This window comes from Cupressus sempervirens, chromosome 3, assembly GCF_028749045.1.
Source record: "Cupressus sempervirens isolate cs-2001-9-10 chromosome 3, ASM2874904v1, whole genome shotgun sequence".
Lineage (NCBI taxonomy): Eukaryota > Viridiplantae > Streptophyta > Pinopsida > Cupressales > Cupressaceae > Cupressus > Cupressus sempervirens.
Genome location: NC_143120.1, coordinates 838,182,021 through 838,209,796, shown reverse-complemented (window position 1 = coordinate 838,209,796; position 27,776 = coordinate 838,182,021).

The following is a 27,776-nucleotide window of genomic DNA, read 5'->3' as shown; positions in this document are numbered from 1 at the left end:
AAGAATATGGACATATACCCTAGAACTGCATAAGAACACATTTCAAGGGGAACTATAAAAGATGGTTGAACCAAACCACATGTTTCAATTTCTTGAAGACTGGTCATATCAGTAGGAATTTCCCAACAAGGTCCAAGGCACCAAATTCTGAGTTCGACAAAGGAAAGGCAAAGGTAGGCATTGAACACATAAGAGAAGAGATGAATAAGACATGGAAGAAGAAAAATGAGTGCAGCACATCAAGTGAAGGGATCACTTCACCCAATGGGTCAAGTGATCACACTTCATCAAAATAAGCATGAGAAAGGTGTATGGGACTGATATACAAAGTTATATCATACATCAGTCCCAAGACAAAGAAGTATTGCAAAGAAGAAATCAGCATAAGCAAAGATGCCAAGTCAAAATTTGAAGTTCTTGCAAATACTATTGAGCCGTACTCAGATGCTGAGTAAAGCCCCAATGCATGGCAAGTTGCTAATAGTGACCGAGTTGATGGTTGATGCTGAGTTGAGAAATGTCAATTGATGTTGAGTCATGTTGAAACCTTCAAGTGCCAAGTTTATAGCTGTATAAGCACTAAGCATTTAATGCTATGTTTTTAAGGGTATAAGGTCAATTTTTTATCATTTCTCACCATTCAAATGTAGAGCAAAGATGAGAAGAGCGCAAAATAGATCAAAGAACTACATCAAAGCCATTTACACAGATTTCAACAATAATTTAGCATAAAATTTGTTGATCAAAGGTATTTATCGAGTGTCGAGCTACGAAGTGTTAAAAGTTTTTTTAATCTTTAAAACCCTAGATTAGATTAATGGCTTCTACTTCTAAGAACCCCAAGGGAAAAGAAGGTCATGAGGTTCAACTGGTTAGTAATGAGGTTAAACAACCCAAATTTAGGCCAATTCCAGAAGTCGCCTACAGAAACGACCTTGCTGGCACATTATCCATTGTTCCATCCAAAGTAGACATGGTGCAAGATGTACAAAAGTGTTATAAATGCAAAATTGGCACCATAGGTGATCTTGAAATATTCCAAGCCTATGACAGATTATGTGAGAATAAGATTGTGAAGGATGAATTCTAGATGGTTGAGAGAAAGGGTTTGACCAATGCCCTAGTTTACCCTATAGGATTCAAAATTGAATGGATACAAATTATTTTAAGCAGAATTCATGATGGATTCTTTTGGCTAGAAAAAGGTCCAGTAAAGATTACAAAAAGGATGGTATATAGGGTTACTAGTTTTCCAACCCTAGAACGGACTAAGACCCTGCGCAGTGATTCCAAAGAGATCATTGAAAAGAATATAGGAGAAAAATGGGATAAGAGGGGTATGACTATTGATACTATCATTGATCCTCTTCTAGATTTTGCTGTGAGAATAATATCTCACAAATTCTATCAATCTAATAGATTGAATAGCATGCCATGCATAGCTGTTGATGTGGCCCACAAAATGGTAAAGAGAGATCACACATGATTTTTCAAAACTTTTGTTGCAACAGATAAATGAAAACCTAGGAGCAATAAGAAGAAAAAAAGGTGCTCAATGCAAATTCGGTTCAGTTCTTATGTGTATATTCTTCTATTTAATGGAAAAGTTTCCTTCTATAGGAAATGTAAATTAGAATCCTAACAAAACTATAATTACACAAATTAATGAGTTTATTGATCAAATGGGTGACAACTTTGAAGCCCATATGACAAGCTATTTTGAGGATTTCAAGAAATCCATGAAGCAAAGGGTGAGAATACCAGTTTCCTTAGTGGAAAGACATATTAATGATATATGCTTCTTATTTGATATTGATTTCACCTATATCCAAGCAGCAGTTCCAAGGGTGAGATGGCTAAGCCCATTTGGTTATGAACTAGATGTGGATGAAGCATCAGCAACAATCACTGCATTGCTTGTAGAAGAAATAGATAAGTCTACCAAGCCTTTTGGCACATATGATGTTGTTAAATACAAAGTTGTAATAGAGTTAAAGACTACCTCCATAATGAAGAAGAAAGATAAATTGGTGAAGAAAATTAAGAAGAAATTTGGTGAAGGAAATGAGGCTAAAGTAGAAGAAGAAGATGATGATGAGGATGAACAAGGGCAAGGCCAAATAGAATTGAATCAAGGCCTAGGTGAAGATAAGGAGGAAGTTGTTGAGGAAGAAGAAGCCAAGGAAGCACCTACCGAGGCCTAGCCAAAGAAAAGAAAGACAACAGTACAGCCTCCAGCCCATCCCAAAACAAAGAAGGGTGCTAAGCCAACTCAAGCCAAGCCACAGATACCAGTCACAAGGGCAACCACAAGGGAATCTTCACAAAAGGCCAAGGAAAAAATCAAAGAGAAGAAGAAGGCTATTGAATAGACTAGTGAAGTGCCAAGAAAAAGAAGAAAGTATGTAGCACAACTAGATTTTGATGAGGAGAGAACAAAGTCAGAAGATATCAGCCAATTCAGAGTGGTAAGTCATCCTCCCAAATTAGCCATAGATAAAATTTGTGAAAATATTAAGAATGTAGATTTTACTGATTTGAAAAGAATTGATTTCAACAAGCTAAGAAAAGAATAGAAAAACAAAATAGAAGAATCAGTATAGGCCATGATGGCTAAATTCAAGTATACACCTCTAGAGCTAGACAATACCATGTGTAGAGAATTATATGAGATAATTGAAAACAAATGGCATTATTGTCTGAAAATTGAAAAGGAGATAAGAGAATCTACCTTAGCACAGGTGATGCCTGACCTAACAAGAGGACAAATAACAAAGGCTAATAAGAAATATAGTGGCAATTTCACACCAAAGTATAGAGCCTTTGATATCTTACAAAACAAGATTGAAGATGTTGTGAGTAATTCAACAAAAATATGGAAGTTGATATATGGTTTGACTATTGTCAAGGATGGAGAAGAAGATCCCCTTGAAGGAAAAAACACAGAACATGAAGAGCCTAGTGAGAAAGAGGAGGAAGAAGTAAAGAATACAGAAAAAGGAGAAGAAGAGAAGAAGAAAGAAGAAAAAAGATGAAGAGGAGAAAGAAAAAGGTGAGAAGGAGAAGATACAAGAACAAGATGAAACAACAATAGCTGAGTAGGAGTAGCAAGACCAGAGTGTGCAAGACACACAATTGCCACCTTCTAGCCCTCCTCATGTACCCATCACACCTGCAGACACTATAACTATATAGGATGTTCCTAACACTTTTGCTCAGAATGTCAATCCTTTAACTACAGAGTATCTCAAAAGAATCCTTGACCAATCCACACAATAAGAAAAATTATGTATAGATCCAGTATTGGTCAGTGTGGATTAATTACAAAAGTTAGTAGCAGACACAGTTAGAGATAAGGTGAATCCATAAGAACACCTTCCATCATCTCTACAGCTACTAGTGGTCAACTTCAAATGCAAATAGTTGTTTCATTAGGAATAGTTGACACCATAGTACAGAAGCTGAGTGCGGTAGGAGATAAAGAAATAGAACAAATAGGACAAACTGTTACATATGATCCTACAACACAAACACAAGGTGCACTTCCTCACATTTCTATAATTGATCAAGATAGTAGATAGAAGGAGAAGGAAGTAGAGAAAACCCCTAAAGAGCAGGAGGCAATACAAACATTGATAAATTTACCTACCTCAGGAACTCCTTCAAAACAACCAAACAATGATGCAATGCCATTGCAAATGTTAGCACCAGGATCAAGTACTACAAAAGTTGCAAGGGTGCTTCACTATGGAGACCCTAAATTAGATAAGGAGATAGTCATACCTAGTTATGACTCAAAAACAATAAGCATTGATCAAATCATTGAGGTGCAGGAAGCATTAAATAGAAGAAAGAGGCAGGAGATACTCAGGAAGGAGTATAAACAAAAGCAAACATTACATGAGATTAAGGACATCTTTATGGATGCCTTCAGTTTGCAGTCACCAGATGAGACAAAGCATATAATGGAACAATTATCAGATATTGTTGACCAGGTGACAAATGAAGACCAAGAAACTAATGTGAAACTTATGGAATGGTCTGAAAGGAAATTCTAAGGGAAAGTAAATGAGAAAATATTTAGTGAAATTGCACTTTCCCAGGTTGAATTGGCAAAGATGCTTGACAAAGTGAAAAAGGTACTTGAGAATATATTCTCATTGTACAATGAGTTGTGTGACTTTTCATACATCACATAGGAGACAAGCCAAAGAATAATGAGCCTCGAGAGGAATTTGAAGATTTCAAGCATACAACTACCAAAAGATCCAGCTCAAAGTGAGAATCACTTTAATCAAATGCTTCACACCCAAAAAGAAGTAGCAGTGTTGACAACAGAAGAGGCCACCATCAAGGTCAAACTAATACAGCTCCAATCCTCCATTACCCCACATTTGGAAGTACTCCATAAAGAACAGGTCTATGTTGAAACCATTCTCAAGAACGATCCTAATCTTTCTACTTTAGATGGACTTTTTCACCTTGCTGTAGAGACTGCCATCTAGCACAAGTCATTGGAAATTTTTTTGCATAATTGGGATGCAGCTCTCAAGATGATTATGGAGGTAAATAGTGCATTTTTGGCAAAATATGGTCTTAACCCTTAGTACCGTTTGACATTTGTGTCAAAAAAAGGGGAGATAAACAAAGGGGGAGATAAAAAAAAAGAGGGAGATATAATACGGGAGATATAACAAAGGGGGAGATATACTGTATAACAAAGGTATAAAGTACAAAAATAGCTATAGAGTATCAGATTCATCAAAACTTTGGAATTTTGGCACAATCAGCTCAGGGGGAGTTATAAAAATTTTGAGACAAATAATGCTTAGTTAAGTGTTTTTGACACTCATGTCAAAGGGGGAGATTGTTAGTCTTAGAATGGTTTTGACATTTGAGTGCCAACAAACTTAACCACTTCCTACATTGAAGCAGAGTACACTATGTATGCCTAGTCAGAATTCCAACAGGTGCTGAGCAATCTTTAAGTGCCGAGTGAAGATAAAGTACCGAGTGACTACAAGTGTCAAGCATGAAACAAGTGCCGAGTAATATTTAGGTGCCAAGTCATAGATGATGTCGAGCAAGATAGATTCACTACAATAGCTGAGTGAGCTAGTTTCTTATATGTACCAAGCATTAGGAATTAGTAAGTGTCGAGTAACACAGAATGCATATATGAGTTTTTAAAGGCACAAACTCATATGTAAACCATTTTTATGGATGACATATGATGAATCTTGAAGGATCTAAGTGATAAGATTGAATCTTTTGTATTTCCTATGCAATCTACATACAACCAATAAGAAAAATGGTGAAGGCATGCAACCAATAATAAAAGTGCAAGGAATGAGCGAGAAACAGAGATTCAATATGGATCGTAGATTCATATCTAGCCCTAAGTCTTTAAATGTATTTATAAGGAAGACAAAATCTCATTGTATTTGAGATGGATGGAGGAGTGTATGGGAAAACTATAGTGGGGTTCAGAGTGAGGAGTAAAAAGACTTAGAGGAAAAGAGCAGCAATTAGATATTTAGTTGATCAGAACAAAGCAAGGAATATGAATAGATATAAGATTTTAGAGAATCAAGATCAGAGAAAGCAGATCAAGTGCCTAAATTCAGCAATCAAGGATTGTAAACTATCAGGTTTATTATACCTAATACTCTCTAGCAATTGTATTAGAAAGGAAATCCTATGTTGATAGGTTAGCTTAAGAGATAGGTTGTAGATCCTTTGAAGAGGTGATTAAATCCTTTAATAGGGTGACACTTAATGAAAAGTGTTTGTAAATCCTTTAACCAGGACACTATTGATACAGTGTAAAGCCTTTCATAGGGCAGACCATCAAAAGTGGTCAAAACAATTATTGCTGCAGTAATTTTGTGGGTATCATCCCCACCCCAGTTTTACCTTCTTATTCCTGGAGGGTTTTTGGGTCACCAAAATCTCAAATTTTCTGTGGTGATGCATGTTTGTTTTTCATGGTTGTTTGATATGTTTACATGCATGCAATTTACTTTTAGTTAAAAGTTTTAATGGTTAAAGTACAATACTTCTGATTCACCCCCCCCTCTCAGAAGAATTCTTCTTGTTTGAATATTCCAACAAGTTGGGTTCACCAAAAAAATTAGTGGTAAAATTGAATCACTTTTAATAAGATGTAGACTTCCACTTTATGGGTTCATTAAGCCATTCAAATAAGTGTGTCAAGAAAAGAGGGGAATTTCAGAGTATAATTCCACTTATGATTCAAACTAGGTTAGCTTGGACCCAAATAAAGAGGAAAGATAATACTAAATTTGATTTATAAGGGGAATACAATACAAACAAATTTTCTCTCTTTGGCCCTTGATAGGATAATGTGAAAATAGAATTGATCTAATTTTTTAAATGATTTAAATCTATATGCCATGTGAATACAATTATCTCAATTAAGATATAAATATAGGGTAAATATATGAAAAGAAATTAAATATAAACAACTCCTTGAAGAGGAAGATGTGTTTTATCTCTTAAATGCATAGATTTGAACTATATCTGAATATTCATTCATAGATCTTGGAATGAAATGATGAAAGGTATGAAATGTAGAAATCTCCCCCGAATTTAAGACTAAAGGACTATTTCAACTTGAGAAGATGTCCTATAACCAAGTTGATGTAGTTTGTGTTGGAAGTCTCAATTAGGAAACTAAGATACTAAGAGGGAGGGTGGGGGGTGGATCAAGATCTGTAAAACATGTATCCCCTAAAATAACTTTAATGCATTCTCACATTTTCATCTCATACCTAATGTATGCATAACAAAACTTATAAAATTGAATGTTGTAATATGCAGATCTAACTATCAATGTAAGCACATAACACAAAAATTTGGTTACCCATAAACCCTCCAAGGTGAAGGTAAAACTGGGGTGGGGACGACACCCACAAATCTCCACTAGTCTAGTAATAAGTTAACCTATTAGGGTTACAATGTTGATCACTTCCAATGATCTACCATGTGAGGGGTCTTCCCTATTAAAGGTTGTTAAGATTGTTAGGTCTTACCTTGTGAGAGGATTTTACACTTATAATAAAGTACGGATTGTTGGAAATATTATGATAGGCTAAGATACTAAGAGAGGAGAGGTGTATTAATAACCAATAAAACTTAATCCTTAACTAGAAATTAATCCTTCATGTGTATATTAATTGCACACATGAGAAACTAAAAATATTAAAGCATACATAACACTTTGACACACAATTTGATGACCCAAAAACCTTCCAAATAGAAAGTAAAACTAGGGTTGGGATGATACCCACAAGCTTTAGTATTGCAGTATAAAGTTGGCTTGTTAAGGCTTACAATGATCTACCTAGTTAGGAGCAATAAGGACTACTAGGTCCACCTTGCAAAAGGATTTACAAACATACAATGAAGTATGCACTCAATAAAGAGATTTACATAAGACTGTTAAGTCTACCTTGTGAAAGGATTTGACTAATCCACCTGTTAGGATGAAATAGTAGCTAATCTTTGATCTGCAACTTGGTTTGCTGAATAAGATTCCTTTGAGTATAGTAATCACCTTATTGTGATAGATAAATCTTTTTTGCTCCTTATACCACTATAACCTTTGTAATTCACTCTTCTTCTCTCTTCTACTTATTATATTACATCCATTTCATTGCATTGGATATAATAAAATATGTTACATCTATATCAATCCAATTTAAAAATTACAAAGTTGGCCACAACACAAGTTTACACAAAAACCACAATGTCAACCCAACTGTAGGAACTCAAGTTCTAAAGACTGGCTCAGTGAGGTTTTGATACTCACCATCAACTGTCAATGCTCAGCATCATCATGCACTTGATAGACGTAGAAGTGTAGTCCATACTGATCACTTCCAAGTAGTCTTGAACTAGATCTACACTGGTGACTTGGTGAATATTGTGAAACTCAGCATATAAAATGAATCACTTGATTCACACTGCATAGCTTGGTCAATGCTATCACTATAATATTGGTATAAATTGTGTCACTTGGTTAACACTGAGTGGCTTAGTTGACACCAGACTCACATCACATCAATTGCAAACTTGGTAAGCATTGCACAACTCAATTTGCATTAATAAACACCTTGGTAGTAACTACTCGGCACAAACTAAATGTTTTCCCTTGGACCTAGTAGCAATTTTAGAACTTGGTAGATACTAAAATGCTTGGTTAACACTGTTAACTATATAATGTGGTTAGTAGATACTTACAATCTGAATAAGTTTATGTCACTAAAAACAAACATGACTGTAATGTCAGCAATCTCCCCCTTTGGCATTAGTGACAAAAATAGTTATTAGTCAAAACTAAATTCAAAATGTTCAAGAACATCTTTTATCCATCACCTTATGTCTTTGACTCAGTAGAGTATACTATTTTTGATATTTTTTAAAATTAGTTTTGTAAGGGATGTACCTCTATACATGAATAATATTATAATGCTCCCCCATATAGTATACTATACATCATTTCACATCTGATATATACATTTTCTCCTCTTTTATGTATATCTTCTCCCTTTTATACAGTATATATTTTCTCTAACATACATCTTCTCCCCCTTTTTCACATTAATACCAAAGATGTATGTTATATATGTTATACAATAATGCCAGAATGTGATAAGACATCTAAATGTACCTTCAAAATTATTGCCAATATCTTTTCCCAATTCTCTTGCAACACCTTGCATGTGTGTAATGCAATTTTCACCTGACAGTTCTTTCATGTGGTCTTCAATGGAGAAGTTGTTGTCATGGATGAGCATTTTAGCATGTGCAATATGTTTCTACAATGCATCCATGTTTGGGAGAATTATGCCATGTATATCTATCAATGTAGCTCTTATTCTTGCCTCTTCTCTTAGTAATTCTACCTACATATCAATTAGAAATTTGAGCTTTTTTTAATGGGTAGAGTTGTAGCTTGAATCAAGTTGCAACTAATATGCACTTGCCTTGAAATATTCATCAATCTTTGATCATTTATCTTTTATTTCTTTAGTGAAATTTGAGATATCACATATTTTACCAAATAGAGAAGACACATTGTTGCAAGAGGTCTCCAATGAGCCTAGAATAGTAGATAATTATACTTGATGGATAGCAATTTGTTGAGCAATAAGTTCCAGAACTTTATTCTCAAACTTCTTCTCAGTTCTTTACAACAATTTCTCTTGTTCATTCAAATCATTGTTGAATTTTTGGACTACCTCTACTAATTGGTTCAAAATTGGTTGAGAAGTATCAACCTCTGTATTTCATGCCTTTGTAAGGATATTCTTTATATCTTCTATTATTTGGAATTCCTTGTTCCTTTCTTCTCTGAGCATCTACTACTTGGCTTTCTTCTAAATAATTTGTCCAAGAACATGCATCTGAACAAGATTGAGATTTGAGATGTCCCAATTTGGAATTACAATCTCCTCATCAAGATCTATGTCTTCTTCCTTCTCTTTTCCTTTACTCAAAAATCTTGTACTTGGTTGAGACTTGGTCTCAACTATATTTGTACATATTTATTGCATGGTAGGAATGTAAACAATTGTAGAAGTAGTAGGACTAGCTATAGATACTGTACTTATTGTTGAAATACCTATGTTAGATATACCTAGATTTACCAAAAGTGATGTAGAGGTAAGTGTTGGATGCTCAGTAAATGAAGTGCTTGTCACTTCAGTAAATGAAGTACTGAGTTGGATGGGTTCAAAAATTGATTAAGTTCTTGTGCTGACTATATTTGTCACAATCAATTCTATTGAAGCTTTCTTTTGGCTTGATGTTTTCAATGCTTTGCTTGGAGAATGGGGAAGTGAGGCTATGACTGTTGTAGAAATTTTCACTAGGTTAGTCTCCTAAGTATCTTGTACATCTGATAAATCTTCCTCGATAGCTTTCAACCCCTAATCCTCTTCATCATCATCTACATTGTCATAATGAATAATTTCTTCATTATCAATTTCCTCATCTTTTTCTTGTTCATCATTACCTTCATCCTTGTCACTAACATTGAAAAAAAAATTAACCTAGCTTGTGAAGAAGATAAATTTTCTTCCATGTGTTTGTAGCATTCCTTACCACATGTTCAATGTCATTCAAAAATAAAAGACAAGTGTTGAATCTCAAAGTAAGATTTTCTTCATTTTTCTTCAGATATTCCTTTACCTCCCTATCATCCAAACTTGGCATGAGTTGTCTTAGGGTCTACTCATATATTTCTAATACATTTTTCATGGCATTATCCAATCTTGGCTTGATCTTCTCCATTAGATCACTCAGAAGCTACTGAGCAACCTGATTTGGGGAATACTTCCATTTACCCATTTTAAACATTAGCACATCTTCTATTTGCCTTTGCTCTTTTGCAATCCTAGTCTTATACTTTTAGTGCTTTGAAATTTGGAATACCTCATCCTAATTCAATATCTTTCAGCATTTCCTCAAAAGTAGGTATAGGCCTCCTGAAGATTACATCTCCTCCTTCTTTATTTGCTTTCTTCCTAGATGATCTTCTTGTAAACACAGCAATACATTGGCAGGCTTGGTAATAATTACCTTACATTTCTTCTTTAGGGGCTCTTCATGCTTTGATTTTTCTCCATCTTCTTCTTCTTCATCCTTAATATCATCTTCTTTTCCTTTAGTAAATAGAGGAGTGGAACTAGTTTTCAGTTTAGCAATTCTTTTCTTTCCTTTGTTGACTATCTAATGGAGTTTGATTTCAAGTTTAATTCTAGCCTTTGCCTCATCATAAGTGCCAAAGTATGCAACTTTATAGTCAATAAGCTCATTAATCAATGCCTCAATAATGTCCTTGGTTTCATCTATGTTTACCTCATAACTAAGAGCTTTTACCCATACTATCCTTGGTCTAACTACCTAAATGTATACTTTGTCACTATCAACCATGAAACAAACATCATCTCTATAATTATCAACTAGTTTCTTGGGAATCCAGAATATGTTATTCATATTCTCTTTGAATGCATCAAATTAGTTATCCATAATACTTACATAGTTCTCTCCCATTTTAGCTATATACTCATTAATTTGATAAAGAACAGGTACATCCTTCCTCCAAACTAATGTACCTTTAAATGGAAAAAACTTTTGTACATAGAAAAATAGACAAGTCAAAAGTGAACTGAACTTACAAGGATTTTTCTTGGAATTTCTTATACTCTTCATGTCCTTGTTGAACTAATTTAGCATCAACTCGGCAAGGTCAAGTGATAGATTATTCTTGACCACTTTGTATACTAAATCCATTGCTTCGCATGATATGTTGTTTAGTCTACTCAAGTTGTACATCTTGTGAGCAATTACATGTATCCTAAACTTGAGTTTCATGTCAATAACACAACTAATCTTCATTCCTCTTCCATCCCACTTGGTAAGGGTTTTATTTCCTAGTTCAAGTTGGCTTAGGGTTTTGGTAATTTTTGCTTCTGTCAACATGGGAAGACCAGTGATCATATGGATCATCTTCTTAGTTATCAAAATAGGTTGTTCCAACCATAGCTAACCATTGTACACATGACTTAGAATATATCTTATCCATTTTATCTAAAAATCTTGTGGCATATGTGGAATGTGAGTTAAACATTATGTTTCAAGATGTTGATGTTTTGGTTTCAACATACCATTAACACATAATTCTTTCAATGATTCATCCATCTCCAATGTTCCAATGTCTTGAATAACACATTTAAAATGCAAACATATATCATTGATTAATAGTACCTTTGGTAGAATTTGCAATGGTGCTATGCTCAGAACTAGGGTTTCAACAATGACAAGATTTGGCTTAAAATCTGGTGCCTTCCACTCCACATCTTGTACTAACATGTTTGAACCTTTCTTTGATTTTCTACTAGTGCATGCCATCTTCACTTGGTAAGGTTTGAGAGAATACAAAAGTCTTCAATAAAAATTCACTCAAATCACTTGAATGCTCTAAAGATTGCATTACACAAATAGCTCTCAAAAATTTGCAGTGAGCAATGACTTTGATTTTGCCCTTTTTCATCAAATTTTTCCATAAATGCTTGGTATGATTTTTTTCTCAAATGATAGGCTATCATCCACTTTACTTACAGTAAATGCTAAATAGAGTCTTCCATGACTTGGTAACCACACAATAAATATAGTAGCTCCCAACCTTGCTCGACAAGGTCTTACAACTCAACCTTGCTCGGTAAGGTCTGCAACCTAACTATGCTCAGTAAAAGACTGGCATTTTTTAATACTCTGTCATCCCTTTGCATCTTGTATGCTGATATGGATCTTTCATTCTACTGACTAGAACTAATATGAGATATCTTCTTCAGAATCCTAGTTCTAGTTCTCTTATGAGAGATCAAGTGGAGATGGTGGAGTCACCCAATTCTTGGGTGACTTGTTCATCATTGCTTGGTCTTGCATTCTTAGAAGATTCTGGAACCCATTGTTGTCTCATCTACTTTCTAATGTTATCATCTTTTTCCTTCTTTTCATATTCAATTTTTCCAGTATTCATACAGTTCTTGGAAAGATGACCAAGTTATGTACAAATGAAATATCTTTTGGTAGTGTCTCTTGTCCTCATGTTATGTTTAACACAATTTATTCCAATGTGTCCAAATTCTCTACAATAATGACATCTGCACCAAGTGTTATAGTCCCAACCAAATATAGCTTCCACAATCTATTCCACTAGGTTCAATATCTTAGTCTTACATTTTGAGGATTTGTGCCCAGGCTTATTACATTTATGACATTTGCCTTCAAACTTAGGTTTCTCTTTGCATTAATTTTCCCTCTGACCATGCTGATTACAATTGTAGCACTTTCCATTGAATTTACCTTTCCCATTGCTCCAACATTTGTTTGATGTTTGGCTAATCTTACCATAGTGATTGCAAGTAGGTCTTTGATTCCCGAGCTCCTTTCTTGGATGATTCACCTTCTTCTATATATCCAATTCTTTCTTTTCACTTTTGTCTTTAATGGCTTTGCTCATTCAATTGGTTCATATCTATTTGAGACTTCATCATCCTTTCATTGATTTTCCTTTCAGTGTTTAGATCATTCTGCAATCTTTCATTCTCTGATCTTAGATTCATGATTTCTTCATTTGCATTGGTAAGTTGATCAATGAAGTCTATTTTCTGAAGGGATAGGTGTTGAATTTTATTGTTCTTTCTTTATATCTCTTCTCTTATCTTGCTTTTCTCTTCCATGGCTTCACACAATCTTACTGATTAAATTTCTTATTCTCTTCTTATTTTTCTTGCTTCTTCTTGAAGAGTACTATTCTTTTCAAATAGTTATTTGATTGCTTCATCAGCTTCATCTAAATTGCTTGAATGGATGTCTTCAATGTATAGTTAGTCATTCATCTGGATTGCAAGATCTTTTCTTCTTTTTAGGGATTGAGAGAGTTTCTCTTTTATTTTATTGAGTTATCTAATAGCCAATTCCAAATCTAGCTTCTCATTGTCAATAGCCTTGTCAAGTCTAAATACCTCCATAGCCTTTGATCTTTTCTCAAGCTATTAAACTTTTCTCATGAGAATCACAAAGCTTTGATACCAATTATTGCAAATATTATGATAGGCTAAGTTACTAATAGGGGAGGGGTGAATCAGTAACCAACAAAAATTAATCCTTAATTAGTAAGTAATCCTTCATGTGTATATTAATTGCATGCATGAGAAATTGAAAACATTAAAGCATACATAAAACTTTGACACACAATTTGATGACCCAGAAACCTTCCAGATAGAAAGTAAAACTAGAGTGGGGATGATACCCACAAGCTTTAGTATTGCAGTATAAAGTTGGCCTGTTAAGGCTTACAATGATCACTTCTAATGATCTGCCCTATTAGGAGCAATAAGGACTACTAGGTCCACCTTGCAAAAGGATTTACAAACATACATTGAAGTATGCACTCAGTAAAGAGATTGACATAAGACTGTTAAGTCTACCTTGTGAAAGGATTTGATTGATCCACCTATTAGGATGAAATAGTAGCCAATCTCTCATCTACAACTTGGTTTGCAAAATGAGATTCTTTTGAGTATAGTAATCACCTTGTTGTGATAGATAAATCTTTTTTTCTCCTTAAACTATTGTAGCCTTTGTAATTTTCTCTTTTTCTCTCTTATGCTTACTACATTACATCCATTTCATTATATTGAAAGTAATACAATACATTACATTTATACCAATCCAATTTACAATTTACAAAGTCGGCCACAACACAAGTTTACACAAAAATCACAAAGTAGGCCCAACTACAAGAACTCAGGTTCTTAAGACTAGCTTGGTGAGGTTATAATACTTAGCATCCACTATAAATGCTTGGCATCATCATGCACTTGATAGACATAGAAGCTCGATCCATACTGATCACTTCCAAGTACTCTTGAACTCAGGCTGCACTAGTGACTCAGTGAATACTATGAAACTCAACATATAAAATTAATCACTCGATTCACACTGTATATCTCAGTCAATTCTATCACTATGAGCTTAGCATAAATTGAGTCACTTGGTTAACATTGAGTGGCTTAGTTAACACTAGACTCACATTACATCAACTACAAACTTGGTAAGCACTACACACTTTAGTTTGCATTGATAAACACCTTGGTAGTAACTACTCCGCACAAATTGAATATTGTCCCTTGGACTTAGTAGCAACTATAGAACTTGGTACATAATGAAATGCTTGGTTAACACTATTAACTATACAATGTGCTCGGTAGATACTTACAATCTGAATAAGTGTATGTCACTAATAAAAAACATGATTGTAATGTCAACAAGGACTCAGTTAAGAGATTTTAAAAAGATGTGTTAAAACCACTCTATTAAGAGATTATCCCTAACTTAGTTATTATTCAGTACCTAATCCTTTGGTCTACACTCTACTACTTATTACAGATCTCCTCTCTTCAATTCTAATATGATCTTCAATATGATATATCTTCATTGTGTTCTTTACCTCTTGATAAGGTCACTTCCTCTATTCTATAATAATAAAACTCAACTCTTTTTCCTTCTTCACAATGTTCACACTTTCACACTTTATCTACTCAGTGATTGCATGAAAAGCTTGCTTGCTTTTTTTCAACATATTAAAATAGGGTTTTGATCTACTCTATTTAAAGATTTCTTAAAGATTTTTCTAGACACTTCCTTCTTTTGCATCATCTTCAGATTGGTTGTTCACCACTCATATGGATTTTTGATCCATATCTTAAACACATAATAGACTCTATAACAACCTCTACAAATATTAAATATTGTGTCGATGCCAACCTAAAATGGTTTACCCCAAAGTTTGTATCATTTTTTACTTAAATGTCAATCCTGTATTTCTTGGTACTTAGGGCCCATTTGGATCGTCGATTTGAGCAGGAATTAGAATTCAAAATTCTTTTAAAAAATTAATCCACTGTTTGGGTCAAAAAATGAGAATTACAATCTGGACAAATGTGGATTTGGTATCCCCATTTGACCCCAAAAACAAGAATTCTATATTTGACCAAAATACTTGTTATTTGGGATTCTCATTTTAAATCCCTTTTTTTTTCAGAACATTTGTTTCTAGAATAGTTAAATAGTTGCTCCATAGCTTTGATGTGGTGAACTCAGTCATTAACTCCAATGATGTTGCATAGTATTTTATTTCTCCCATCACAATAGGTTTTTCATAGGTTTGTAATGCCATCTTCATAGCCAGAATGGAGAGTGGATTAGGAGCTATGGTGACGTCCTTCAATGCTAGGGAGAGTTTTTCAGATAAGGGAATTCCATCTGCCACACTATGGGGAAGAAGACACATCTTCTGCTTGCTAGGAAAGTTCACAAATACTTTGGTTCTACATTATAGATTCTTCTCTAGTAGAAACAAAATGATGTAACCATGGTAATTGAGAATTTGATCATCAAAAGCGTAAGACTCGTAGTTGGATGACAATTCATCTGAAACACCACGTGAAAGAGAGTCCATCTTCTCAATTTTGGGAATGCTTTCCATTTCTTACACCAAGTGTGTCACAGATACCACCCCAACTCTTTCATATAATTTTTCCATACCAGTTCACTCTCCAATCACAAAACATATAGTAAGGAAAGCACACTAACTTAGAATTCTTAATTTGAACCGAACAGTCCCAATGTAAATTAGGAAACCGTAATCTATATTTCAAGTTCCAGAATTCCAAATTAAGGGTATCAAATTCTCATTCCTTAATCATACTCCAACAACTAAGTGGGCCCTTATTGTCTCTAATACTTGGCATTCACTATTCTTGTTGTTGTTTCTTGGTCTCTATTGTACTCAGTACCTTCTATGTAACTTAACATCAATATGTTAAAACTTGTCAACAATCATTTGGCTTGTCCTATACTAAAAATAACTGGTAACCAAAGACTTGCTTGGCTCATATACAGCTCAGTATATACATGTTTATTTACAAGTCTCAGACATGACTTGACCTATGTAGAGTAGGTCGATCACATTGATGACCGTTTGACTCTTCCTAGTATATGACTAAGTGTTTGACACTAATAGAAAACAAGATTTAGAGATACAAACAATCTCCCCCTTTGACATTAGTGGAAAAAATATTTTTTCATGGTTGCATTGTTACAATAAAAGAATAAGAGTACTCCCCCTAATCCTATGACTTAGTTCTTATATAACTACAACATTTTTGTCAAATGAATAAGTGATGAACAATGTAATATTGTAATAATACATATGTTACATAACTCTAAGTAGTATGATGACTCTACTTCATACCATATATTTCTTCTAAACTCTAAATCCTCTCTGATTTATCCCATTCAATCAATGAACAATGTAGCAATGTAACAATAATATATGTACACAACTCTAAGTAGTTTGATGACTCTACTTCATACCATATATGTCTTTTGAACTCTAAATCTTCTCTAATTTATCCCATTCAATCTGTAATCATCATTGCATTCCCTCTTGTTTTTATCACTTATGGTTGGTGTTGGGGTTGAGTGGGTGGAATCAAACCATATTTCTCAATGAATGGTTTGTGAACCTAATTAATCATTGCAAGTGCATCATCCCAAGCAGTTCTAGTTGATTCTAAAATGTGATTCTACAACTCCAATCTAGCTGCCAAATCAATTAAACTATCAACAATTGAATGATTGTGGTCTACCTAGATTAGATCTTTAGCTCATTTCAGTTCATGTTTGATAACCTCTAGATGAGGAATCAACATGGATTGGATAGAGATCATTTTGGCCCACATTTTTCTATCATTTTTTTGTAGCTCAACCAATTACCTTGGGAAATCAATAGCTAATGATAATTCCTTGAGCTGGATTCAACTAAATATGAAATACATCTGCTTGTTTGTTGCATTTCAACTTGAATCCATTAGATTTTTTTCCTAAAAATCACTTGTGAATCTTGGCACATCACAAAAAAAAATTTATAAATATTGTACCTTGTATACAAGCTCCCCACTATTTTGTACACATGCTTACAATTCAACCTTTGGCTCAACAATGATTGTTGAGATTTTCTCTATAGCCTTATTCTCAAACTTCTTAGTTGACCATGCTATCAATTTTCCATTGGCTTCAATGTCTTGAGCATTTAATTTTTCAACAATCTATACAACTTGGGAAATAATAAGGGCTTGCCCATCAAAATTATGTACATCAAATGCATCAACAAATATATCCTTGATTTTATGAAACACTTGTCTTTGTTGTTGCTCTCTTCTTGTTTCTTTATATTTTCCACAATCTCTTTCAACATGATTGTTTTCTTTAGAGTTAGATTTTTCAAGTCTCATTTTGGCATCTCAATTATTTCATCTAGACTAATAGAAATATCTAGTGAATTATCATGTATTTCTTTACTTTTTCTCAGGGACGGAGTGTTGTTGCTCGACATTATCTTTGTAGGAGTAGGTGAAGGGGTGTCACCACTTGGTCTTGCTTGGATATCAGTGCTTGAGCCAATAACAGTAGCACTCATCACTACTTTATTTGTCTCCTTATTTTCCTTAATTTGAGGTTCTGACATATTAGGTCATTCTTGACCTTTGGTAGAAACATCTACACTTTTGTCTTTATTTGATTCCTTTGCCCCTTGCTTCACTTTTTCTACATCTAAGGGCTTCTTTTTCCTAACAACTAGAGTGAAAAGTGTGATGGCATGCATATGTGAAATGTTTCCTTGAAGATTTGGCACACCCAAACTCTCTTCATCACTTTGATCATCTTGGATGGTCATAGTCTCAACTTCTTTCTCCTGTGTTACTTCTTTAGTGATGAGACCAAAAATACTCTTCCATAGTAACTCATTTTGGTGAACTACAGCTTCAATTTTATTCTAAAGAATCATAAAAAAATTAAATTTAGGTACAAAATAGTTCTCATCCTTCTCCAAAAAAATTTCCTTCTATTCTTTTGACAAATCAGGCATAATCTAGCTAATGTACCTTCTCTTATATTTTTCTCTATTATGGATGCATGTTTCCATCTTTTATCTAATCTATTGTACAAATCAATTAGAATCTTCTTCTTCAATTTAGTAGGAGCCAATTATTATTTTCCATCATATCAATCATGGCCTCCTCTTCTTTAGTTTTGTCACCATTGTTCAATGTATCATACTTTACAAATCTTAAACTAGATAAGTCTACAGAGCTCCTAATATCAGCACATGCCTCATAGATATTTGTTGGTCTTTTGGGTATTATGACTTGGTGTTGTCTTGGTTCTTCTAGTGTTGTCCTCTTTGCATCATATTCTTTACCTTATTTCTTCTTTTCCAATATTCTTCTCTTTGGTTGGCTAATAGGGGCTTGAATTTTTTTAGTTTATGTGCTAGAGCAACACGGTCTAGTAACCTTGACTACCCATTTCTTTACTAAATTCTTGACACTAGTTATTGTAACCCTGGTTGTTGGCTTGATTGGTGCAGAAGGAGAGATGGGTGTCACTTCTAGCTTTTTTGCAACCTCCTTTGGCTTAGGCCTTGTGATCTTCAAAGTTTTAGCCTTCTTTGTTGGTGGAGTGCCAATACTATAGTTTTACCCTGGTCTTCTTCTTCTTCCTCCTCCTCATCACCATTGTCTCCTTCTTTATCTTCTCCAAGACCTTGTGTAAGCTAAAAAGGTACTTTTCCTTTGTTTTTTGTACCTAGTTTCTCATGTAGGTCTTCAATCATTTTCTTTCTTTTCTTCTTCTTAGAAGCTATTTTGATATCAATAGTAATTCTTTCATTAGCTTCTTCATACTTACCAAAATTTTATGCATCTATATTAGTTTCCTCTTTTAGTAGTACAAAAATATTTTCACTCACAATGTCACTATCAATCTCATAGTCAAATGGATTGAGCCATGATTTTCTAGGCTTTACTGCCTATAAAAATGTGTTATTTGTATCCACTAGAAAACATAAATCATTGTAGTATTTCATTACTAGCTCTTCTAGTATTATCAACCTTTTCCTCATTTTTTGTTTGAACTCTTCAAAATAAATATCCATGACATTCTTAAAATTTCCTCCTACTTGAGTTATATATTCACTGATTTTTTTTGTTACACACTTTCCTTGCTCCAAAAAAATGTTTCCAATACTAAGGAAAATAATTCTAAACATAAAAGAAAATGCATATAATAAGTGATCAAACTTACACATCAAATTCTTTTCCTTTCTTTTTTATGACAGGATTTCTGTCAATTGTGATCTTTGTAACTCGACAAGATCATATTCATGAGTCTTCATAATAATTTTTTGTGCCTGGTCAACTACCATGCATAGCACACCATTCAATTTACTTGATTGATAGACTCTATGAGAAATCATTATCACTATGAAGTCAATTATTGGATCAATAATGATAGAGATGAGCAACCCTCATCCATTCCACTCATCCTTTTTGTTTTCCTTGATTTATTCTCTGCTTAGACAATGTACAATCTTCTTCTTATCTAATTTAGGATATCTTGTAACCTTGTGAATCATTTTCTTCGATATCTCAATAGGTCCATTATCTAGTCATAGCTTCATATCATGGATTCTTCTTAGTACTATCTTGTTCCATTCAATCTCAAAATTTCTCAAAAAAATATAGGGCATAAGTTAACCCTTTCGTCTCAATAATTTTGAATTTTTCCTTCAAAACTCCTTCATCACACAATTTTTTATATGCCTCTCCAATTTCATATTCACCAACTTCTCCAACGTTACACATGTAACAACTTCATACATCATTGATCATAATTAATTTAGGTGTTATTGATGATAACAAACCCATTGAATCTACTTTCATTTAAATCTTAGGAATAGCTCAAAATTTTGGTGGAGGACAAGCATCATCCCTCACCAATTGAGTGTTACTTACCTCTATTCCTTGGTTCTTTCGAATAGATGATGAGGCTGTCATATTTCCTTGTTAGGGTTTGAAACTTTTCCTTTCTTTTTGAACAACTTGGCACAACTTAAATCTTTACTTGATCAAAATTATGCCTTAAGTCGCATTTGCAAACCACTCAAATCGCTATGTTGCTCAAATTGTTTTGTGCTCTCAAAATCTAAATACAAGGTATGAAAAATACTTTCATGTTTTCAATTTATACTTCCTTTTCTATAAATTAGGGTATCCTTTAATGTTGTGGTCACTTTTGGGTGGAATCCAACTATCTTGGTCAATATTGTGCCTTTGGACTTGGTCTTTACTATATAGCTAGGTCTGTTCCATCTAACTCATTCAATACATTAGTTTGACATTTGAATTACTCAGTCCATATTGTAATGCTTAGGCAGTATAGAAAAATTAACTAGCACTTAACACTAGCTGGAAAATGATTCTTATGCACTATTATTTTCATAGATCTATTCTTATACATCTTTAGTTATGCAGATACAAACTTTCAGGTATTATATGTTACGAATTGATGTAAGATATATCATTACATATACAATTCCTTACATACCTTTCTTGATAAGTTGGAGGTGGTGTGATCACCTTCTCCATTGGATAGGGTGACCTTGACTTCACTTGTTCCACTACCTCCAGCTTCCACTTTTTTCTTTTAGGTTTGATTCATCTCCTTGTTTGTTTCAAATTCACTTTCTGTTAACCCTTGTTGTGTTCATTTTTTGGTAATGGTGCTCAGTTCCTATAATTCTTATTCACATGTCCAATGTTGTGACCAGTAGAAAAAAAATTCTTAGGTGCATTTTTTGTCTAATAGGATTTTCCTTGTGATCTGCATTCATATGCTCAATGTCCAAACTTTTGACAACTGTAACTGTAACCTTCAAATCTAAGTGTAGTAGATGTATTCTTTATTCTTAATCTACACTCATGTATTTGATGTCCTTGCTTCTTTTAGTAAAAATAATAGCCAGTAGACTTAGGTTTAGAATTTTCCATACCATTTTTTCTACTGCAAATGTTTGCAGTATGACCAATTTTACCACAATGATAGCATGTAGACTTTCCTTGTGAATTTGCATCCCTTATCTCTCCATTGTTGGATGACTCTCCTTCTTCAATGGATTAATGTTTCTTTATATATTCTTGTCCAGAGTTGGTGCTAGATGACCTAGGTAATTTCATCAATTCTTCAAGGTACTTTATTGCTTCATTGGGCTTGTTCAACTTCTCTGCTAGTTCTTTCTCAGTTTTTAATTCATTCTTGAGCAAGTCAGTTAGTGATCTTAGATTTTATATTTATATGTCCTTCCTATTTAACTCCTAATTTACAAGCATCAGTTGATTCATTAAGTCCAATTGAGTGTCTATAAGCTTTTACACATAAAATAACCTTTCTTCAAGTTTTTTTTCTTCCTCAGCCACAACCTTGTATTCTTCAGCTTTCTTTTTTGGTCACTTCACATAGCATTGTTGACTAAACTTCATGTTCCCTTTTTAACCCTCTTACCTCTTCATTTAGGATATTGTTCTTCTCCAATAAATCTACAATTTTTGCATTGCTCTCATTAGAATTTCCAGTGTCAAATAGTCCTTGAGTATCAAATTATTTGTAATTCATGTCATTTACCTAAATGGTGGTATCATTTCTCATTTTCAGAGATTTCCTCAGTTCCTATCTTGCTACCTCAAGTTGTTGCAATATGAGTTGGATGTTAATCATCTGATTGTTAATAACCTTTCTAAATTTGTAAGCCTCCATCTCTAAGACCTGAACTCCCAAGTTGTTAGACTTTCTCAAGAGAACAAATGCTTTGATCCCAATTGTTGGAAGTCTTAATTGGGAAACTAAGATACTAAGAGGGGGTGAATTAGGATCTATAAAACTTGTATCCCTTAAAATAACTTTAGCACATTCCCACATTTTCATCTCATATCTAATGTATGCATAACATAACTTACATAACTTGTGAAATCAAATGTTGTAATATGTAGATCTAACTATCAATCACATGCATGAAATTTAAGCACATAACACAAAGATTTGGTTGCCTAGAAACCCTCTAAGGTGAAGGTAAAACTGGGGAGGGGATGACAACCACAAATCTCCACTACTACACTAATAAGTTAACCTATTAGCGTTACAATGTTGATCACTTTTGATGATCTACCATATGAGGGGTCAAACCTATTAAAGGTTGTTAAGATTATTATGTCTTACCTTGTGAGAGGATTTTACTCTTACAATAAAGTAAGGACTTGGTTAAGAGATTTAAAAAAGGTGTGTTAAAACCATTCTATTAAGATATTATCCCTGACTCTCTTATGATTCTGTACCTAATCCTTCGATTTGCACTCTACTACTAATTATGGATCTCCTCTCTTCAATTATAAGCTGATCTTCAATCTGATATATCTTCATTCTGTCCTTCACTACTTGATAAGGTCACTTCCTTTATTCTACAATAACAAAACTCGACTCTTTTGCCTTCTTCACAAAGTTAGGACTTTCATACTTGATCTACTCAATGATCGCATGAATATCTTTCTCTCTCTCTTTCACCATATTAAAATAGGGTTTTCATCTACTCTATTTAAAGATTTCTTAAAGAGTTTTCTACGCGCTTCCCTTTTTTGTCTCTTCATCTAATTGGTTGTTCACCGCTCATAGAGATTTTTGATCCACATCATAAATAAATATTAGCCTATGTAACAACCTCTACATATATTAAATATCATGTCAATGTTGGCCTAAAATGGTTTACCTCAATTTTTGTATCATTTCTTATGTAAATGTCAATTTTGTGTTGCTCGACACATATTGTCTTTGATACTTAGCATTCACTATTCTTGTTGTTTTTCTCAGTCTCTACCATACTTGGAACCTTCTTTGTAACTTGAAATCAATATGCTCAAACTACTCAACAATCATTAGGCTCAACTTATCCTAAAAATACCTAGTGACCAAAGACTTTCTCAGCTCCTATAGAGCTTAGCATAGACATGTTTATTTACAAGTCTCTCACATGATTCAGCTTATATAAAGTAGCTCAATCACAATGATGACTATCTAACTCTACCTAGTATATGACTAAGTGTTTGACACTAATAAATCACAAGATTTGGATATACCAATAGTATAGTGATCTACAACTGATGATTCCATAAATCTTACAAACTACACATTCCAAATCTACAATTATTTTCACTTCCAACCGGAAAATCAACATAGAAAAGAAAGATTTAGGGGTTGGGGTTTGATTAAGGCTTGCCTTGGTCAAGCCCTAGGTTAAGAAATTAATCATAATTGAGAAATATAAATATAAATGACTGAAAGATAAGACAAATGTTAGGATTCACCTTGCTTGTATGTATGTAAATATATTCAAGATCTTGAATTAGGAATGTAGGACATCTCCACTCTTTGCAAAGGAACTACCATGATCCCATCATGGTTTCATGGATATAATATTATGTTAATGAAGAAGATGATGAATGATTCAGTCTAGATCACCTCCCTTGATGGCCAACAATAAGATAGATCTTGAGAAGGAAATGTTCACAAAGGATCCTTCAACATTAGATAGAAATCTCCTTACTTGAATGCTTAAAATTCTTGAATACTTGAACTCATTGAATACAAATGATAGAAATCTTCACTCTAGAGTAAGAGCTTGAGTGCATGAATGAATTATAGATATGAGTTATGAAAATGAAGCCTTCAAGTCTCCTTATATAAGATTTTTTGGGTGGGAAAATATTACAAGTCAATTGGATAATGATCAAAAACTAATCTAACCCTCGAGTCCTTATGGTGGACTCGAGCTCCAAAACTACCCGGGACTAGGTCAACCTTAGTCAACTTGGTCCAAGACTAGGTCAACCTAGGAGGGGTAGGTTGACCTGAGTCGACTTATTCCTAGACGTCAAGTCTCTGATGTCATAGAAAGTAGAGGCAGATGTTACCAAAATAAGGTGGAAGGAGGAAGAAGATAGAAGAGAAGGGAGATTGAGCACGTGCATATCCATGGTCTAAAGAGGGAATTATGAAGAGGGAGCTAAAAGGGAAAGTGTGTCCATTTTAAGATGGTACAAGTTTTAACAAAGTAATTTATCTAGAAGCTTTATATCATCTTTTTGAAAGGTCACATCCTTTTGTTTGAGATTAAATATTCTATAATTATGCTTCTTTAATCTCTTTAATTAACAAAATGCTTCAAAGTTCTAGATTGATAATCATCTCATGAATAATTCCTACACATAAAAGAACTTACTAAGACACTTTTAATTTTAATAAATTAAAGCCTTGCCTTTTAATTAGGTTTTTCTGAAATGGTTCAAGCTTTTCTCTTGTACACAAATATTAGGTCAAAGTATTTCATGATTAAAAAAAATTGATACTCCTTTTGAGAATTATTAAGAAAACACTTATACAAAATGGATTTCATAAAATATATTACTTGACAAAATAAATAACCATTTTAGTCAAAATCCTAATATATCATCTTTTATATTTTTTTGGTGTAAAAATATAATATCTCTATGCCAAGAAGATATTTCACTACTTCCTCCTTAAATATTTTATTATAAGGAGTTTATATGGTTTTATCTTTAAAGTACTTTCCTTAAAATGAAATTAAAATTGGAAGCATCATTTAAAAACCTAAAGAAATATAAATGATGTAAAATGTTTTTATTGATTAATAACAATACTTATTAATATATCATCCCTAGAAATAATATTGAGTAAAAATATTTTTTTTTCCCTAAAGTGATTCTTCTTCAAAAAACATTTTACAACTAAGGAAAATGATATCTTTATAAAATAGCACTCAAAAAATATTTACATTAAACTTCTATTTATCTTCATTTTCAAAACATGTATTAATCTAAATAGTCTTTACTATTTCAATCTTTGAGAAGAATATTCATAAAAATAGGGTACAAAATAAAATAATGTTCATATTAAAATATTACTTACCATCTTTTCTTAGATTTTCACCTTTTCCTAAGGGTGAGAGCATTTACCTTGCAAAATGACAAGAACAAATCTTCTTACATATTCCTCTAGATTTCCTAAATATAGATTCAGGGTTTTCATTAGAAAGAGAACATATTAGAATATTTTCATATTTATAAAGCTACATAACATTGAAGAAGATTATATTTTATATCTTGTTAATAATCCCTGAACAAATATTAATCTTTTATTTGAAAATATATTCCATGTTTAACCAAAATAGTAATATTTCAAAATTTGTAATAAAGAGAGGAAATATTCATCTCACCCTCCAATGTCAGAAATTTTAACATCACTTAATACCTTCATATAAGTGTCAAGTTTATTTCAAAAATATTATGTAGAATATTAAATATAATTTTTTAATAGATAATTAATTTTTTTATATGATATTTTAAGATTAAGAAAATATCATAAAAGTAAAAACAATTGCCATAATTTTTTTCTGAAATTTAGGTAAGAGAAAGAATAAATCAAATTGTCAAACATTAATACACTTACCTTTAACAAGCCTAATTTTTTCCTTTTCAAGGGAACCAAAGCACCTTCTGTGTGAAATTGCAAATTTTAGTTTTTAGCAGGCCTCTTCAAACTTTTCTACGATTTGGAAAAAATAAGTTAGGTTTAGGGCTTATCACCTTTACGCAAGATCTTACTCTCAAAAAAATATCATCAAAAACTTGAATGCAAATAGAGAAAATTCTTGGGACTTCTAATGGTTCCATTAAAAATCCAATCAGCTTCTTGTTTTAGAGGAGTTTTGAGCTATTGTGACTCTCCATTGACTTGGGATAAAATATGATAGTATATTTGGTAGTTTTTTCTTTGGTACACTGTAGGAGGAATTGTTTCTAGAGATTTATGAACTAACCTCTCTCTATTTTAGAATATTTTAGCATTGGAATTTTATTTTATTTTTGTCCCGTGAGCCTCCAGTTCACCTACTTGTCAAAAGACACTACAGCTCCAATAGTCAGAGACATTAAATGCAGTAGGTCAATTTGAAATTGAAAATGACAAGGAAATTTTGTGTGGACAGCAAGAGACAAAAAGGGGGAATGTTTTATTCATTAAATAGAATATCCTAGACATTATGAGAGTGAGAAGAGTTTAATGGAGCAACAATAGTAGAGAGTTTATATCAAAGTGCAGCAGCAACATGGGTGAATGATTTTCGGAGTTTTTGTGAAAGTGAAGGTTTATCCTATATGAGCAATAATTGCTCCATTTTATTGTATGCAACCATATGTTGTTGTAAGTTTTTTTTAAGTATTTAGCTATTTTTGTTCTTCTAGGGTTTGTAGTTCATTCTCCAAATTTGTATTAGTTCAATTCAGTTAATAGAAAGAAAGTAAGGAAACTTGCCAATCTCCAATCTATTGTATTTATGATCCTATCTCCATTGACACATTTTATCTTCATGTTAGTAGTCTTAGAAAAGTGGAGGATAAATCATTAACTCTGGTGATACATTTTCTAGAACGCTATTGTTTCTCCTCACATCATTCATCTTATGGTTGAGCTGAGTAACTCAGCTCCCATAGACCAAGAAACTTTGTCTCTACCTTTATTGAGTTCCCTGTCTTGACCGAGTCTTCCTTTGGTGACTAACAAACTTGGTCCCTATCACTACTAAGCTCCTTGTGTAGACTGAGCAACTTGGTCCCTATTAGTGTTGAGCAACTTGGCACTATTTTTTCTCGACAACTACACAAAAGTTGTTGTTTTTTATATAACCTTTTTCTATGGTATCAAAGCCATTAGGCCCCACATACTTTTGAGTTTGGGCATTTTTCTAGGTGTTGAAGTTTTTTGTGTAGGAGACATGGCTGGAGATGTAGGAAAGAATTGGTAGCAGCCACCATCCTTTAATAGAAAAAATTATAACACTTGGGAAAACATGATTAGAACCATTATAGTTGTAAATGACTTGTGGGAGTTTTTAGTAAATGGGTTCAATGATGTAACCAACCCAGCACAATATTCTTTCCTCACCAACAATCAAAAGACTTAGTTGAAGGAGTCAAGAAGAAAGGATGCAAAAGCTTTAAGCTTGATTGAGGCAGTCATGACAGAAACAATCTTTCCCAAGATACTAACAGTTAATTATTCAAAGGTAGCATGGGATATCCTTAAGAAAAATTTAAAAGGGACTGATAAAGTTTGTGTACTAAAGCTACAAATGATTCAAGGGGACTTTAAGAACCTTCAAGTGAAGGATAATGAGTCTATAGCAAACTTTAGCTCAAGGATCTCTAGTTTGA